The following is an 18,835-nucleotide window of genomic DNA, read 5'->3' as shown; positions in this document are numbered from 1 at the left end:
AGTTAGTACTGAACACCAGACCTGCAGGTAAACACCACCGCCTCGACAGTTCCCAACAGGACTGCCCTCAGCTCGTGTGTCCTGGGAGACAACAAGCGACAGTGATGCCTTCTAGCTGGCAGCCGAGGACCTTGCGTGGCCCTGCAGCTACTCAGCCTCTGTATCTGTAAGGAAGATGTAGGCACCTCTGTGGAATCAAAGCATAGACTCTACATTACCTTAGAATGGGAATGAAGGCGTCACCTCCTCCATCAGACTGTCAAGGGGAGTAAATGAGACCGTGCGTGTAAAGGGCTTAGCACAGGACCTGCTGCACAGTAGGGGGTGGCCAATGCTGACTGTTCTTATCGTCATTCCTCACTCGGCCGTGGGCAGCTCCAAGCAGATAACCTGCAAATGAGGGTGACAGCAAACCTGTCACAAAACTGGTGTCTCAGTGTCCTACTGCTGCTGGGACAGAAATACCCCAGCTGGGGGGTTTCAAGAACAGAAATTTGCTTTCTCATAGTTGAGGAGGCCAGAAGTCTGAATTCAGGGGACTGGCTCTGGGGGAAGGCTCTCTCTCTGACAGCTCTGGGGGAAGGTCCTTGTCTCTTTCAGCTTCAGTAGCCCAGGCATTCGTCTTTCCCTGGCCAAAGTTCATGTGGCATCTGTATTCCACAATAGGTACTTGCTTCCATATCTAATCTGCTCTTTTTATATCTGAGAAGTGATTTGGTTTAGGACCCACCATACATGGCCTCATTAACATAAACGAAAACCTTATTCTCATCTGGGATTATATCCACAGGTATAGGGGTTAGGATTCCAACACATACTTTGGAGGAACACTGTTCCATCCCTAACAGCTGGGGTACAACACATGATAGATATTAGTATTCCCATTTAGTGTTTCTGGTCAGCAGTATAATATGCCTAACAAACGTAATAGTATAATCCTATGTGAATACCTATGTTCTACATTATTATTCCCGTTAGTGTAGTGCTTTTAGTCAGCAATGTGACACGTCTAACCAACATAATAATGTAATTCTGTTAATGCCTATGTTGAAGGTTGTAGGGCATCATTGTGGGGCAAGGAAGGTGATAGTAGTGTCACTGCCGGCCCTCGGCAAGTGTGTATCAGTTGTGTCTTTCTGTGGCTGGTGATGAAAACCATTCCCAAACTGGCTTAACCCTTTCAGGACCAGTGGTATATGTAGCTCCCACTTAACTTTTTGTATGTCTAGGGTTCGTTGGGAAACTACCGTCCCACTGACAGTATGTGCTGCCAGCAGATAGAGCCCTATATAACAGTTTGAAATGGAAAAAGCAGGTGTGTGCTAAAAATTACTGTTTTTATAGGGCATTGTATGAGGTAGTGCTGAATTTTTGGTAGAAAAAACATGAATTTTGAAATTTTGAAAATTTTTTGTTTGGTACATATATGTACCTATGGACCCTGGGGGTAGAATTTGTGCTCTTAAAGGGTACACATACATACCTCTAGACTCCAAGGGTATGATTTGTGGAATGAGGCATAAAACAAAAACATATTGCCCATCAAATATTCAGACACACTCAATGATTCAGCATGCCCTCCATTACTGAAAACACATTGAATCAACAAAAAATTAAAAGAAACAAATAATTGGGTTACAAAAGGATTTTAAGCATCAAAGGAAATGTGTCAGCTTAGGTAGCTGACAAGTCTAGCATAGACTCACATTCAGACCTGCTAGATCTATAATTTCAAACTAGGTCACCAGGATCTGATCACTCTCGTTCTGTCCCTCAACTCAGCTCCCCTCTGTTGGTGTCACTTCCAGGCTGGGTCTCTGCAAATCATGATCCCCAGGGTGGGAGCAGCCTCCTGGAAGCAGCAATCCTTGCAGAAAGAGCAGGGGTCCCCTTTCTAACCGGTCCAACAGAAGTCACAGGGATGAATCCCACTGGCTGCTCAGGTCACGTGCCCATACTTGAGCCCACCCTCATGACCAGGGAAAGATGATGTGCAGTGCACCCAGGACTTGGTCTGGATTTCTCCGTGGACCCCAACTGAACCACATGAACTGACAGTGGTAAGGAATAGTTCCCCCAAATGAATCAGTGCCATGGCTTATGGAAGAAGGAAGAATTTGTGCCAAGGGCATAACATAGTTTATAAAGAAAATGTTCTACATTCTACTTTGGTGAGTAACGTCTGGGGTCTTAAAAGCCTGTAAGTAGCCATCTAAGATACTCCATATGTCTGACCCAAACAGGAGCAAGGGAGAATGAAGAAAACTAAAGACACAAGGGAGAGATTAGTCCAAAGGACTAATGGACCACAACTACCATGGCCTCCACCAGACTGAGCTCAGCACAACTAGATGGTGCCTGGCTACCACCACTAACTGCTCTATAGGGATCACAATAGAGGGTCCCAGACAGAACTGGAGAAAAATGTAGAACAAAATTCTAACTCACAAAAAAAAGACCAGACTTACTGGCCTGACAGAGACCGGAGAGACCCCAAGAGTATGGCCCCCGAACACCCTTTTAGCTCAGTAATTAAGTCACTCCTGAGGTTCACCCTTCAGCCAAAGATTAGGTAGGCCCATAAAACAAAACGAGACTAAACAGGCGCATCAGCCCAGGGGCAGGGACTGGATGGCAAGAGGGGACAGGAAAGTTGGTAATAAGGATTCCAAGTCTGAGTAGAGAGAGTGTTGACATGTCATAGGGTTGGTAACTGTCAGTTATCTAGTGCTACCGTAACAGAAATACCACAAGTGGATGGCTTTAACAAAGAAAAGTTTATTCTCTCACAGTCCAGTAGGCTACAAGTCCAAATTCAGGGTGTCATCTCCAGGGGAAGGCTTTCTCTCTCTGTCGGCTCTGGAGGAAGGTCCTTGTCATCAGTCTTCCCTTGGTCTGGGAGCATCTCAGCGCAGGAAGCCCAGGTCCAAAGGATGCGCTCTGCTCCCGGCACTGCTTTCTTGGTAGTATGATATCCCCATGTGTCTCTGCTCACTTCTCTCTTTTATATGTCAAAAGAGATTGATTTAAGACATTATCTAATCTTGTAGACTTCATCAATATGACTGCCACTAATCCATCTTATTAGATCATAGTGATAGGATTTACAACACATAGGGAAATCACATCAGATGGCAAAATGGTACACAATCATACATATAATACTGAGAATCTCACCCAGCCAAGCTGACAGACATTTTGAGTGGACACAATTCAGCCCATGACTGTAACCAATGTTACAAAACAATACGCACACTGTTCAATGAGAAGCTAGTTTGTTTTGTTGACCTTCACCTAAAGTACAATTGAAAAAAGAAAAAAGAAGAAGTCGTGCCAGGGGAAAACAAAGCAGACACCCTCTCTGCAGAGCATGCCGTCTGCTCTGCCTCAGCACTTACAGTGGGTCAGAGGCAGCCATGGGAGGTTTGATGAAGGGGCTGTATCCTTGAGGGAGCTGGAAGCCACACCTTGGGGGGCTGAAGGCACTGGGGACACTGGTCTTAGATTCAGGACATCAAGTAATATCCTGGGATATAAATGTGTCAGCATTTACACACACACACTAAATATACACACATGCGTGGGCACATGCACACACACACACACACACACACACACACATCTTCTCGATGACGTGCTGGATTCTTTCTTCATCAGAACCCTCCCAGTGTAATCTGAAAGCCTCCACATCACAGGGGAGAATACAGGGACCTGGAACAGCCACGTGAGCTATCCGAGCCCTCACAGCTGCTCAGTGGCAGAAATTGGCTGGGGATTCAAACCTTCTAGACATCTAGAAACTAGAAGGTACTGGAGGAACCATCTAACCCTATGAGTTCCACATATTCCCTGTAGCCTGGGACCCCAGGGGCTTCCAAGGAGAGAAGGGGATGGCCAGGAGGGTGGAATGCCAAGCTCAAAGCTACTTGCTCTTATTTGTTTTATATTTGGGGTCGTTGCTTAATATTGTGTCTTGGGGAAAGGATTCAGCAGCTTAAAATTTTTTTTTAATTAAACAAATAATTGAAGAAATGAATACATCAGTGTAAAGCTACTGGCCTCACCCATCCTTCTCACTTTATGGAAGAAGATACTGAGTCTCTGAGAGAAAAGGGGCTGGCCCAGGCCCAGGACTGTTGGACGCCAAGGAGAGCACCAGAAGCCAGGTCTCCAAGCTCCACCTTGCCTCTCTGTCTGCACAGGGCCATAGAGTATTTTACCCTGAGTTTTATTTGAGGAAACTGGGTCATTTTAAAATACTACATAATTGACTGGACCTACCATGGGTCTGTCCAAAACAACAATGAAGACAGCTGGAAATACCAAATCACTGGTGTCTCAAGCTGGCACTGCACTAGGACTGGATGTGTGCCATTCTGAACATGGAACACATTAGTAAGCAGTGGAATGCTAATAAAATGTGTGCAATAAATTGCATTTTAAAAGCATTATGGGAGACTGAGATCGCTCTTTTAAGAAACCCTATGAGGAATACTTTGATAGAGTAAGAAGAAAAAGAAGCCTCTAACAATGGAATAAAAATCACTCATTTGAGTCTTATAAATCTAGACTTTGGTATATGGGCTTTCTTTGAGCATATTGCTTTTTATGTGTGTGGCATATGCCTGAACACTCAGAGACAAATCATCCAGATAACTACTACGGCCGGGAGCCAACCCTTCCCAATCTCACTGCATACCTTCTCCAAACAAAACCTGCATCCACTCCTAAAATACCTAGGTAACCGAGGTCAGCGTGATGTAGAAAAACCCACTGCTGTCGAGTCAATTCTGACTTATGGGGACTCCAGGAGTTACAGAGCAGAACTGTTCCACAGGACCTTCTTGACTGTAATCTTTATGAAAGCAGATTGCCAGGACTTTTCTCCACGGCAGGGCTGGGTGGGTTCGAACCGCCAACCTTTGGGTTAGTAATCGAGTGCAAACTGCTTGCACCATCCAGGGACCTTCAAGAAAGGAGAACAGGCTGGCTGGGAGCAGATCTGAGTTCAGGCACTACGATTTTAAGCACCTCACTCACCCCGCCGCCTCTCTCAGACTCGGTTTCTTCATCTGTAAAGTAGAAATCGTGTTTGTGCAGCCTGATTTAGAGGGCACGCTGGAAAATCAAACTAGATGGTGAATGCAAAAGCATTAATCAAAGGAAAAAATAGGCAAGAAAAGCGCACAGGCTGTGGAGGGAGACAGCCCTTTTTCTTCTCCCTCACCCTCACAGACTATCAGTCACCAAGTCCGGCAGAGTCCACCTTGTTAAAGCCTCTGTGTGCGTGTCCCCCCTCCCCACTCTAGGCCATGGCCCCAGCTCAGGCTGTCCTCATCTCTCACCTCGTCCATTAAAACAGGCTTCTCGCTGCTATCCCCGCCAGCTATGTGGCCACTGGCAAATTACTTCATCTCTTTGAACCTCGGATTTCTTCATTTACAGAGTGTAGATAGTAACAGCTGTCTTACAGACTTGTTACAAATGATATGAAAATAACAGCAATATTTACTGAGCGTTTTTCTATGCAGCAGGCACTTTCCTAAGCGCTTTGTTTGACTTCTATCATTAATTGTCACAAATGCCCTGTGCTGTCTGCTCCTCTTGTCCCCATTTCACAGATGAGGAAGCAGAGAGAGTAAATGATCTTTCTGAGGTCACTCGGTGGTAGCAGAACTCATACCTCGGTCTTTCTAATTTCAGTAGCCACGTGTGGACCATCTCCGCTCCGCTGTCTGCCCCTGGGAAAGCAATTCAATGAAGCCATAGCTATAATGCGCCGGGTGCCGGGCTGGTGGGTTCCGGCACACAGCAGATGATCAACAGAGTGGCCCCTGCCTGTTTCGCAGGAAGTGGGGCTGCATTACCGAATAGGCAAATTACGCACAGGCTTACTTGTGCGTTATTTACTAATCTGTAGTCACAGTTTCGCCTGTTTTTCCCCACATCAAAGATGTGTTGAAACCCATGTAAAATTGTGCACTACAGTTTAGAAAGGAAACATAAGTAAGCGCCCGCGCACCTTTCTTAATGTAAACTGCCGCTCTACCGCGCTCCTGGTTTATCTGCTCCTGCCAGGAAGCCCTCCGCCTGTCCCTACCTGGCCCCCAGCCTGGATCGCCTAAGGAGCAGGCCTCTGCCTGCCTCTCCCAGTTCCTCCTGGCACAGCTGCAACGCACCCAGTAGGTGCTCAGCACTGGCAAAGGGGGCTCCTTGGAAGGATGAGCCAGGGAAGTGGCTCGTATTCCCTCCCTCCTCTTCCTCTCCAGCGCAGTGCTGGGGAGGAACCTGCATTCCTGGCCCTTTGGTTTAACTTTCATTTTGCATTGGCTCTGCTCATCTGCAGCCAGAGGCCTCTGTTACTGGATGGAGGACACTTGGCGCTCGGGCTCCTTGGCCACCTAAGCGCTCTGAGTATCAACTGGACTTACCAGCAGGGCAGTTCCAGGCCAGAGGAAGGCACAACGCAGCCGACAAAGGGAAGCAGCCGGGACAAAGTGGAGAGCAGCAGATCAAAGCGAGGATGGGGCAAGGCGCCAGACCACAGCCAGCAGCACAAAAGCCCGGGGCTTTCTCAGATCCAACTCTGTCCTCCAGGATGTCTTCCAAATTCCCCGGCCTTTCAGACCCCCCTCCCAGGCTCCTTCCAAGAGGCCAAACCAGCCATGGACCAGTTGATGTGAAAACATTCTTCTAAATGGAGAAGCCCTCTATAAGAGAAGGGTGGTTTATCATGATTATTATTATTTGAACAGAATTGAGGAACGTGCCTGTATGTGCATGGCTATCTCTCTGCGTCGCACATGCAGACAGGCCGGGCCTCAGACTTCTAGGCAGCATCAGAGTAAGACACATGACTGTCATGGATTGAATTACGTCCCCCAAAAATGCGTGTATCAGTTTGGCTGGGCCATGATCCTGGTACTGTGTGATTTTCCTGTATGTTGTAAATCCTGCCTCTGTGATGTGAATGAGGGAGGATGGGTGGCAGTTGTGTTAGTAAGGCAGGACCTGATCTACAAGACTGGATTGTGTCCTGAGGCAATCCCTTGAGATATAAAAGACAGAAGCGAGCAGTGAGACAGGGGGACCTCATACCATCAAGAAAGCAGTGCCGGGAGCAGAGTGCATCCTTTGGACCGGGGTCCCTGCGCAGAGACGCTCCTAGTCTGGGGGAACACTGAAGAGAAGAAGGCTGACAGACAGAAAAAGGCTTCCCCTGGAGCTGACGCCCTGAATTTGGACTTTAGCCTACTTTAACTGTGAGGAAATAAACTTCTCTTGTTAAAACCATCCACTTGTGGTATTTCTGTTGGAGTAGCACTAGATGACTAAGACATGCACCCACTGGCATCAACCATTCCATGGCTGCTACATTCATCTGTGATCCAGCCAGACACACGAGACGCTTACACAGTGCTGGAAAACTGAAAGCCATTATTATTATTATAAAAATCAAAAGGTAGACAGTTAACAACAAATTCTCAAAGGGGAAGCACTTCCAAAACCACCAAAGCCGTTGCCATCGGGTTAATTCTGACTCATAGCAACCCTGTGGGACAGCGTAGAACTGCCCCATAGGATTTCAAAGGAGCAGCTGGTGGATTCAGACTGTTGACCCTTGGGTTAGCAGCCTAGCTCTTAACCACTGTGCCACCAGGGCTACCCTTCCCCAGATTACCCGTGTCCATTCTTATGTCGCTGGGCAGGTGCGCCATGGTTAGTTCAGATGCTGTGTTCATGCTGCCCGCAGCTTCTGCTCTGCCACTGGGTTTTGCTTGGCCTTGCTTCACCGGTGGGAAGACCCCTGCACAGGATCTCCCGAGCCTCTGCCACTGGGCCCTTCTAAGCCTCCACTGCCAGCTCCCTGGCCTGCGGGGCTCTCTTGCCACCATACTACCTGGGCCCTACTGCCCGGCGAGGGGTGGGGGGGTTCAAGTCATGCAGGAGGCACGCTCAAGGCCTCTCTTGCCCTGCACAGGCAAGTGTTACAGCTCTTTTAGCTCCAGCCCAAAGGCTCTCAGCTCACTGCCACTGTCTCTTGCCATCTTCAGCATTCACTCTTTCTTTTCTGTCTAGGAGGTCCTCAGTGCAGGGACCCCAGAGTCCTTGGTCCAAAGGACATGCTGCACTCCAGACTCTTCTTGATGGTAGTGAGGTCCCGCTCAACCTCTGTCTCACCAAGACCACAAACTGACCAATACCCTCGATAGGCCACTAGCCTCATTTACATAGTAAACTGTCCAATCCCTGCAAGAGTTTTATGCCCCTTATTTACATAGCCCCAGCAATCATTTTGTGGGAGTTACAAGACCGTGGCTAGAAAGGCCAGACGAAAGCCATTCACGGCACCGCAGCACCTCACTGGTAAGAATGATCTCCTCCAGGTGTTTAGAGCAGCGCTGGGATTCTCACCATCAGGAAGAAGGGAGTGGAGTGACAGTTGCTGAGCCCTCACTATGGACAAATATGAGACTTTACAACAACATCTACTTAGCTCTCTTGAGCATTACATAGCAGAGCTTGAACACAAAGCCAGTTTTGTGGGGCTTCCAACCCACCACTGTTCTCAGACACCATGCTGTGGGCCAAGGCCTGGCACAGTGCCTGGCACACAGCAGGTAGACATCACTGAAGCATGTCAAGCAGGGAAGTGAGACGATCATATTTAGAAAGAGCATTCTGACAACAGTGTGGAGGATGAACTCCAAAGGGACAGACCAAAGGCGGGGAGAACAGGCAGAGGTGAAAGATGGTAGGAGAGGTGTGGACTTAGGGAGTGTGTGTGTGTGTGTGTGTGTGTGTGTGTGTGTGTGTGCGCACGCACACATGCATGCACACATGAAGCAAGGGGCGCAATGGAGAGAGATTTAGGAGGTAAAGTTTTAAAATGCTGCTGGAAATTAAGAGAGAAGGAGAATTTGGGGATGCACAGCCTGGCTTCTCCCAGAGGCAAAGGATGGCGTGTGTTCCGTGACTATGTGACTGCAAAGTCTTGCTTTTGGGGAGCTGAAGAAAGCCAGGAGTCATTAAAGGTGCAGCTCTGCCTCTCTCCGGGAGATCAACAGACATGGATGCACCCAATCATGGATGATTGAATGAATGGAGAGACGAATTACAAATGCCTTCAACGTCAGAGCTAAAAGAGATACTGAAGGGCACACAATCCCACGTTTCTCTCCCAGACCCCTATCCCTGCTCACACAGCACTGCTCAGCATTTATCTGCTCCATTGGAGCCCATTATGTGGGCACTTTGCTTGGGGAGGGCTTTATTAATGCACTGGTCCTATAAATTTCTTGTGCCTCGAAGAGATAATACGAACCAAAGCATCCCAGGTCTTGCATATGTACAACTCAACTTATTTCCAATCAGCCCCCCTCCCCAACTCTATGCCAAGCATTGTGCTATGGGCTGCAGGGAGGCAATGGTGCATAAAACATCACCCCTGTCCTAGAGGATCACACAGTCTAGCACAAGATCTGTAACGTGTGTACTCATAACTGTGAAATGGGTAGAAAGTAGAAGAGGTTTTGTGTTTTATAATAAAAACCAGTGCTTGTAATGCACTGAAAATGTTCCAGGTGCTGTTCTAATACTTTACATGTACTAGCTTGATTCATGCATTCCCTGGGTGGCACAAACCATTAAGTGCTTGACGACTAGCTGGAAGGTTGATGGTTTGAACTCACCCAAAGATGCCTCGGAAGATAGACCTGGCGATCTGCTTCCAAAAGATCACCGCCTTGAAAACTCTATGGTGCAGTTCTACTCTGCATACGTGGGGTCGCCATGAGTCAGAATCGAGTCAACAACAACAACAAGCTTGATTAATTCTCTCAACAACCCTCAGACGCAGAATTTTCTTGTCCCTGTTTTGCTAGTGAAGAAAAGGAGACACTTGCCCAAGATTTTGTACATCTTAGTGATGAAGCTAGGATTGAACCCAGGTAACAGCGCCAGGGCCTTTTCCCTTGACCACTGTACTATGCCAGTGACATGTGGAGCTGCATTCATGGGATGCTTGATGCTTGTCACATACTGGCAACACTTTTGCATGCACTTTATGCCCCTTTAATCCTCACAGTAAATCCTCTAGGAGGGGAAATAGCAGTACAGCCTCGGCAGCTTTGCTGTCTGATTTCATGGGATCAATTTCCAACAACAACACTCACGAGCCATGTGACAGTGGCCAAGCTGTTTAACCTTCCTGTGCCTCAGTTTTCTCATCTGTAATAAGGGGATGATAATAATATGCCAAACTTGAAATATGTAATTGGCTAAGGTGTGAAAAGTAATAAAAGTATACCAGGCACAAAGGAAGTGAAGTCCCTGTATTCCTGTCTGAGTCTGTCCAACTTCAATACCAAGGCTTTTACCCACAGCATCACCCAGACTTAGAAGCTGATACAAGTAGGGCTTTGAACCGGTTTGTTCCACTTCACACTCTGCTGAGATTTGCATTGCTAAATAAGTACCAGATGATGCTAATACTGTTGGTTAGGGAGTAGAAACCAATACTGAGAACCACTAGTAGAGCAGTGGTTCTCAAAATTTATGATACATAAGAATCATCTGTATATCAGACTGAATCAGAATCTACAATTTAACAAGATCCCCAGGTGATTCTTATGTATCATAAATTTTGAGAACCGCTGCTCTACTAGTGGTTCTCAGAACTGGTCCCTAACCAAAAGCATTAACATTGCCTGGGAACATGTTAGAAATGCAAATTCTCAGCAAGGATGCAAACCAGAACTAACCAGTTCAAAGCCCCTGGATATAAGGGATGAGTGAAGAGTAAATGAACGAATGAGTGAGTGACTGGACTAAAAACAGTTCTTTGGGATCTATAATGGCCTGGGCAATTTTACATTTATTATTTCCTTTGATAACAAATCACCTGAAAATTAAGTAATTTTATCTCTTTTAGAGATAAAGAAACTAAATCTCAGAGAGGAGAAAGATCTCCCAACTCAGTGGCCCTTCCCCAACCCTCCCTCCCTCCCCCTGCCTCTTGACCTTTGTGGAAGGACTAGAATTCAATCCCAGGTCTTTGACAGCAAGGTTAATGTTGTTTCCTTTTTATGATCGGAGTAATCCCAGAAGTGGTACAGATTCAAGATAGATGCTTCCATCTGCAGAACTCCATCAAAACAATCAGACCAAGGAGAATTTCAGAGAGGATACCCTACCTCTGTGGATTTCCAGTTGGAACATGGGCCTTTGGGCACATGAATTAATTCTCTGAACCTTGGGTTCATTTCTTGTAAAACGTGCATAATGATACCCATTTTGAAGGTTAATTGGGAAGATGGATGAGACAACACAGTATAACACTTAGCATCAGACCTGGCACACAGGAGGCATTCCGTAGACTGAAGTTAGTTAATGCCGTATATGATAATTACAAGTATCTTAAGTAATAATGATTCCAATGCGGAAGCTGAGCAAGGTAATGGGGGAGTTGGGGCTTAGTGGACACACAAATGGATCTGCCTTTCACAGCCCTGAGCTACCTTATGACTATGTTGGCCACAGGGCTTCAAAACTGGTTCATTCTGGTTTGAAACTCTGCTGAGAATTTTCATTTCTAACAAGATCCTTGCTGAGAATTTGCATTTCCACCCCATATATACTGACTCAGAATCTACATTTTAACAAGATCCCCAGGTGATTCTTATGTATAACTTACCGGGAACTTGTTAGAAATGCAAACTGGTTCTATGCTCTAGTTGGTCAGAGCTCCCAGGGGCCAAGGTGAGCTTGGTCACAAGGTGCCTTCAGCCATTACTGCTCCGTGCATTTCTGCTTGTATAAGTACTATGTCAATGGGCCAGGGGTAGGTTACCCAATAAGCAAGGTAAGCATTGGCTTACTTGTGCTTACTTACTATCATGGATTGAATTGTGTGTCCCCAAAATATGTCAAATTGGCTAGGCCATGATTCCCAGTATTGTGTGATTATCCACCATTTTGTCATCTGATGTGATTTTCCTACATGTTGTATATCCTATCTCTATGATGTTGATGAAACAGGATTATCAGCAGTTATGTTGTTGAGGCAGGATTAGACTGTATCTTGAGTCAGTCTCTTTTGAGATATAAAAGAGAGAATTGAGCAGAGAGGAGGGGGACCTCATACCACCAAGAAAGCAGCACTGGGAGCAGAGCATGTCCTTTGGACCTGGGGTTCTTGTGAGGAGAAGCTCCTAGACTAAGGGAAGATTGATGACAAGGACCTTCCTCCAGAGCCGACAGAGAGAGAAAGCCATCCCCTGGAGCTGGCACCATGAATTTGGACTTCTAGTCTTCTAGACTGTGAGAGAATAAACTCCTGTTTGTTAAAGCCATCCACTTCTGATACTTCTGTTATAGCAGCACTAGATGACTAAGACCTTTACTAATCTGTAGTGAACAATTTCACATGGGTTTCACCATGCCACATCAAAGTGAAACCCACGTGAAATTGTTCACTACAGATTGGTAAGTAAGCACAAGTAAGCCCATGCTTACCTGTGCTTACTGGGTCATCCACCCCTGTCAGGGACTGTAATTTGAAAAGAGACTTTGATTCTGTAGGAAGGTGCTATGGGGTTGGGACAGAGACAGATGCCAGCCAGACCTAGAAGCAGAATCTTTGATGTGGTGAAAAAATGTGAAATTGTTCACTACAGATGATCTGGTAAGCAAGGTGAGCACCATGCTTACCTGGCCTATTGGATAATCCACCTGTACAAAGGGCTACCATGTCTGTAGCCCTTCAAGTTCACACAGGAGCTCACGTTCACCATCTCATTCGAGCCCCTTAGGACTCTATTAGGTAGGAAGAATCAGAAACTTTTTTGCCTATTTCGCATTTAAGAAAGCTGAGGCTTAGTGAGATCTGAGTGGTGTGCTTATCAGCTAGGTGTAGCTCACTCCAAGTGCAACACTGTAAGCTCTATTCCCAGGTGGCTTCAGGTGGGCAGGCACATACACAACACAAGTACTTCCGAGCTAGATTCCCATGCAACCCGCAAGAGCAACAGATACCAGTTTAAAAGACACACTTCGTATGGTTCCACTATGTTGTTGTTGTTAGGTGCTGTCGAGTTGATTCCATAAGATTCTCACTAACTACTTCTTTTCAGAAGTAGACCACCAGATCGTTCTTCCTAGTCTGTCTTAGTCTGGGAGCTCAGCTGAAACCTCTCCGCCATGGGTGACCTTGCTGGTATTTGAATACCGGTAGCATAGCTTCCAGCATCGCAGCAACACACAAGCCCCCACAATACAACAAACTGACAGACGCATGGGGGATGATTCCACTATAGGAAATATACAAAATAGGCAAGCACGTTCAGACCTAAGTTTGTTAGTGGTTACCAGGGGAGGGCGGGGGTGGGGCGGTGGGGGAGAAGGAGTCACTGCTCAGGGGACCCTGAGCTTCTGTTAAGAGTGATAAAAAAATCTGGAAATGGATAAAGTGGTGACAGTTACACAACATGATGAACATAATTAATGTCACTGAATTGTACGTGTGAAAAATGTTGAAATGGTAAATGTTTTCTTACGTATATATTTACCACGACTTAAAAAAATTTTTTTTATTTGAAATCATATATAACTCCTCTTTAAATCTTAATGTCCACATCTTCAAAATATTTCAGGGTGAACAATAAGCTGTAGGTAGATGGACGCAGATCTTGAGAGTCATCCAGTTTGCTTTGCAGGTAGGAATATAACGCAAGCCTGGTCTAGGTGGCCTTGACATAATTCACTCAGTTAGCGGAGAGACAAACTCATTCCAGTTGCAGACAGCTGGGGAAGCAAGCGGGTGCTCACGGGGCCCTCCAGCCCAGGATGTGGAATATTTACTGTCCAGTTTAATGTACCAGGGCTGCCTGATTCAGGGCTCCCCAGAGCAGCTGCAGGCTACAAGGCTCCAGCAAGATCAGCCTTGAGCTCTGAAGTGTTGGTTCAGCCTTGACTTGCACCTGGTTTCTGGGAAGAAGCTTTTCAGAGAACAGGCTTGAGTAGTTGGGTACAGGGTTTCACTTGAATAGGAGTTATGCTGCTGGCCCAGCAAACGGACCATCTCTCACTTGTTCATTCATTTCGTGAACGTTCACGGGCCAGTGAAGGTAGACCTCCTCTTGTGGGTCTCCAGCCCTTGAGTGCTTTCCACGTAAGCTGCTGCCTGCCTTTGTCAGACGATCCTGCCATGTCACGGAGACGTCCCTTTGGGGACATAAAACCTCACGAATGCTTTCTCTCTCAACACCCAGCTCTCTGCTCCTGGGTCTCAGTACTTCAGGGAAGAGTCTTGGGGGCTCATTGTCTTGTGTCTGATACACATGTTGACAAAATATGTCCTACGTAAGCTAAAAGACACCTCAGAAAACAGCTCTTGAGCTGGGATGGCGCTGCAGAGGTGTCCTGCCTTACGGTCAGGGGTCCGGGCCTGATGCCTCTGCACTGACCAGTCATCAGCTGTCAGCTGCCCACAGGGAGGGAGCATGATCGTGGAAGGGGGGGACTCTATTTCTGGAGAGCCACAAGCTGCCAGCACTCCCAGTCCTGAAGGAGGTGACGTGACACAGCACCCACTACAGGCCTTGAAGGCCATGCCAAGTTTAGATTTTACAGTTTTGTGTATGTGGACAATGAGCCTCAGAGAGGGCAATGGGTTGCCTGGTGTCACACAGCAGGCTGGGGGCGGAGCCTGACTTAAGTGCCTTTGATTCCAATAGCAATATTCCTCCCATTATGCCCTATACCTCTGTAGTACAATTTGTGTAAATAATATAAAATTTTCCTCCAAAATCTGATACTCAAATCTTCCCGGGGCTGGGCTACTTCTAGAAAAGTCCTTCTAAGTAGCTGTTTCTAGGGAGCCCTCTTGATCGGCTCCACCTTTGGATTCCAGTAGCGCTAGACATGTAGATGGGTGTGTATCAGTGCACACGTATACACATGCACACACAAATGTGCACATGCATGCATCCATACACAGACGTGCACATGCGTGCCCACGTGTGCACACAGAACACATGCATGCACTAACACACACACACACATACGCATATACTGGCACATGCACACATGCACACACACACTTGGATAACAGCGTATGCTCTTCTGTATGGGAGAGTGGATTCCCCAGGCTGTTCCTCCCCCTGGGTGATTCATCACACCTCCCAGCAGTCTTCAAGGTGGGGCTACGCTTCACAGAAATCACCTAAAGACAAATAACCTGGCACGTGTCATTTCTTCTCTTCTCAGCAGGTAACATCCTCCAGAGGCACACAGATGACACGTCACCTTCCCCGAGGAGAAAGGCATTTTCCTCCTCTTTCAGATTTCCATTTACCCAGTCAGCCAATGGCTGACTCCAGATTCTAATAACACTTTCTTTTTCATGAACTCTGAGGGCAGCTGGTTAAAGCCAGCCTGGCGTCTCACAGAGCCTGGAAGCAAACCAGGCAAGATTTAAATCACCTCTCAGAATTACCAGAAAGGGCCCTGCTAGAGCTTACTCCACGTTCTAGTACCTTGTGATTCTTCAAACTTACCCAGGAATTTTTTATTAAAAGAAAACGCACACGCGTGCTTTGGTCAATGTCTTGCCTGGATTCTTAATGAGGTGAGTGGGCGAGACGGGCAGCAGGTGCAGTCAGTAAGACTTAGAAGCCCAAGACCTGCAATCCGGCTTTCCCCACCTATCAGCTGTGTCACCTCGGGGGACACACTTAACTTCCCCAACTATATCCACAAATAGAGATAACAGTCCTCGCCCCGATTTGTCCTTCACACAAAACGACACTGCATATAATGTGCGTCTCAAGCTCTAAGCAGATGCACCTTTGTTGTTGTCGTTAACTGCCAGCGAGCGGATTCCAACTCCCGGAGGCCGCATGCACAACAGAAGGAAACATTGCCCGGTCAGGCCATCTTCATGATCGTTGGTGTGCTAGAGGCCTTTGTGGCAGCCACTGAATATTCTGAGTGCCTTCCAACCTAGGGGGCTCATCTTCGGCACTACACCGGACAACATTCTGTTGTGATCCATAGGGTTTTCATCGGCTGATTTTCAGAAGTAGATCACCAGGCCTTTCTTCCTGGTCTGCCTTAGTCTGGAAGCTCCACTGATACCTATCCATCATGGGTGAACCTGCTGGTATTTGAAATGCTGGTGGCATAGCTTCCAGCATCACAGCAATACACAAGCCACCGCGACAAACTGACCGGGTAGAAGGTGTACTTTAAGAGGCTGTTATTATGAGCCGTAGGTAGGACAGAACAGGAACTGTACTCAGACTTCCCAGCCTAGGCGGATAGTCCACGCTCCTAGGCCCCTGCTTGCAGTAGATTTTCCAGCTGTTGAAGCTACAGCCACACTTATTTTCATTCTCTGAAAGTCCCATGTGTCCTCTTGTCTGAACCTTTGCTTGGGCTCTTCACTTCACCTGGAATATCTCTCAACCCTGTATTTGGACAACTCCTTTACACTCTGGTGCCACAGTGGTTAAGAGCTCGGCTGCTAACCAAAAGGTCAGCAGTTCGAATCCACTGGCTGCTCCTTGGAAACCCTATGGGGCAGTTCTACTCTGTTCTACAGGGCCACTATGAGTCAGCATCGACTCAAGGGAGAGTTTGGTTTCTTTTTTTTTTTTTTTAGTATGACACTGAACAGGTTTCAGCAGAGCTTCCAGACTAAGCTGGACTAGGACTAAGAAGAAAGGCCTGGAGATCTACTTCCAAAAATCAGCCAATGAAGACCCTATAGTCTGATCTGCAACCAATCATGGGGATGGTTCAGTACTGGGCAGCGTTTTGTTCCATTATGCGTGGGGTCTTCATGAGTCAGGGTTAACTTGACAGCAGCTAACAACAAGAAGAACAAACCCCACTTTACAGAAGAGGGAATTTAGGCTTAGAAAGGTCCGGGTACTTGTCTACAGCCCGACAGCTTATGTGGGGGAAGCCAGGTTTCCAGTTCAATCACTGCAGACTCCAGCTGTCGTATTCTGTCTGTCAGAGAGTTCTGGCTGGAATGGGGTTCCTGTATGTGCATTTTCCTCCTTCTTGCAGCTGAAGACCAAGGGAAAGTGCCTATCGGTGCTAAGGTATTTCAGCCTAATGTTATTGCTGGTCAGAACACTGCCAGTAAAGTTTCCCAGACAAGCCACAGGACTCCGACTTTAGAGACCAGCTTCTTACAGGACAGTGATCAGCTCCCCGTCATTTCCACAGCATAGGAGCAAAACTCCTCCCAAGCTGGCCAAGCTCAAGTTCCGTTTACTATTCAGGGTTCTTTGAGTACAAGCAACAGAAATTGATCTTGGCAAAGTTAAAAAGAAAAGGAGTACATTGGGATTGGAATATATTGGAAATTACAATGGATTGTGTCTAATTTGAAAAGAACAGAAATATACTGAAGAGTACAATGGGCTCTTGTGGATTTTTTTGGCCACCTGCTGTTATTCTTCTAGATTAGTGATGGCAGCAGCACCCAGCTGTCGCTTGTGGGTCTGTCCCTCCTTCATTTTCCACCCACGTGGTTTTGGTGATGCTGACTTTCCCCCATACTCTGGGGTGAAGCATGAGACCTAGGTGTAAGGAACAGGTGTATGCCTTCCCCCCGGCTCCAGGGGTTGGTTCAGGGTTGAGCTGGTCACTGGAACCAAGCAGCTAAGACCCAGTCCCAGCTAACCCTGCATTTGCCCTTTTCCACCAAATATAGCCCCGGAGCATTCAGGCAGGGGCTGCTGTAATCATCCTGCCACCAACAACACAAAATCTGTCTGGATGACGGAGCCGACAGTACAGGAGGCTCAGCCGAGAGCTAACAGGAAAGAAAATGAAAATCCCAGATCAAGATCTATGCTTGGACTTTTTAATTATTGGACTCAATTCACCTCTTATGTTTCAAGGTAGGAAAGAGCTGAAATTTCTATTTTTTTGCAGCCCAAAGAGGCTCACGGTGGCAAGAAGCCTTGATGTTCTAGTCGGGTTGGAGATTTCTTCTAAAACGAATGAGACCAACCGCTGTTGGTTGTCTTCCTCAAGTTGCCTTTGTCTGGTCTTACTCTAAACCCCTCTGCCACTGAGTCGATTCCAACTCATAGTGACCCTAGAGGACAGGGTAGAACTGCCCTGTAGGGTTTCCAAGGAGCAGCTGGTGGATTCTAACTGCAGACCTTTTGGTTAGCAGCCGAGCTCTTAACCACAGTCTTACTCGGGCAAGATGCAAAACCCTGAGATATTACCCAGTCAGTATAGTTTCAAGTATGAGCTCACCTCTTTGCAGGTGGAGAGCAGGCACCTTAATTTACCATCCCCCAAATGGGATAGTGTTTTCCAAATAGGAATTATTTGCTGTTAGCCAAATAAAATGACAGCCAAAAAATTATTACAATATAGGGGAGAAACTTGTTATACTTCCTGATCCCTGCAGACTGCCCGGCTTTGGTGCACACGAGCCCCCCACCTCTGAACCCAGCCCCTCCTGTGTGAAGTTTGGAGCAGCCAGTCTTGCCTCATCTCCCGACCTGGACCCTGAGATGCCATGGTTCCATCTTTCTGCCGAGTCTCCCTGTACATGCAGGGTCTGTTTCAGATCTAGGCCTTTTCCAGCAGCCCATCCACCCGCTCCTCCCAGGCCAATCACATTGCTTCTCCCTAGGGATGTGCCTCTTGTTGCTGCCCGTGTCCATCTGGCCAGGCTGCCAGCAGCAGCTTTGTGCGCTAGCCAGAGTCTTGTGCAATCCCAAAGAGAGATTGGTGGAGGGGAGGTTATGGGGTATGGGACCTGTGTCCATTTCTAAGCTCAGAGGTCTCTGATCTGTAC

Source organism: Trichechus manatus, unplaced genomic scaffold (genome assembly GCF_000243295.1).
Source record: "Trichechus manatus latirostris isolate Lorelei unplaced genomic scaffold, TriManLat1.0 scaffold00022, whole genome shotgun sequence".
Taxonomy (NCBI): Eukaryota; Metazoa; Chordata; class Mammalia; order Sirenia; family Trichechidae; genus Trichechus; species Trichechus manatus.
This window is presented reverse-complemented; position numbering follows the sequence as displayed.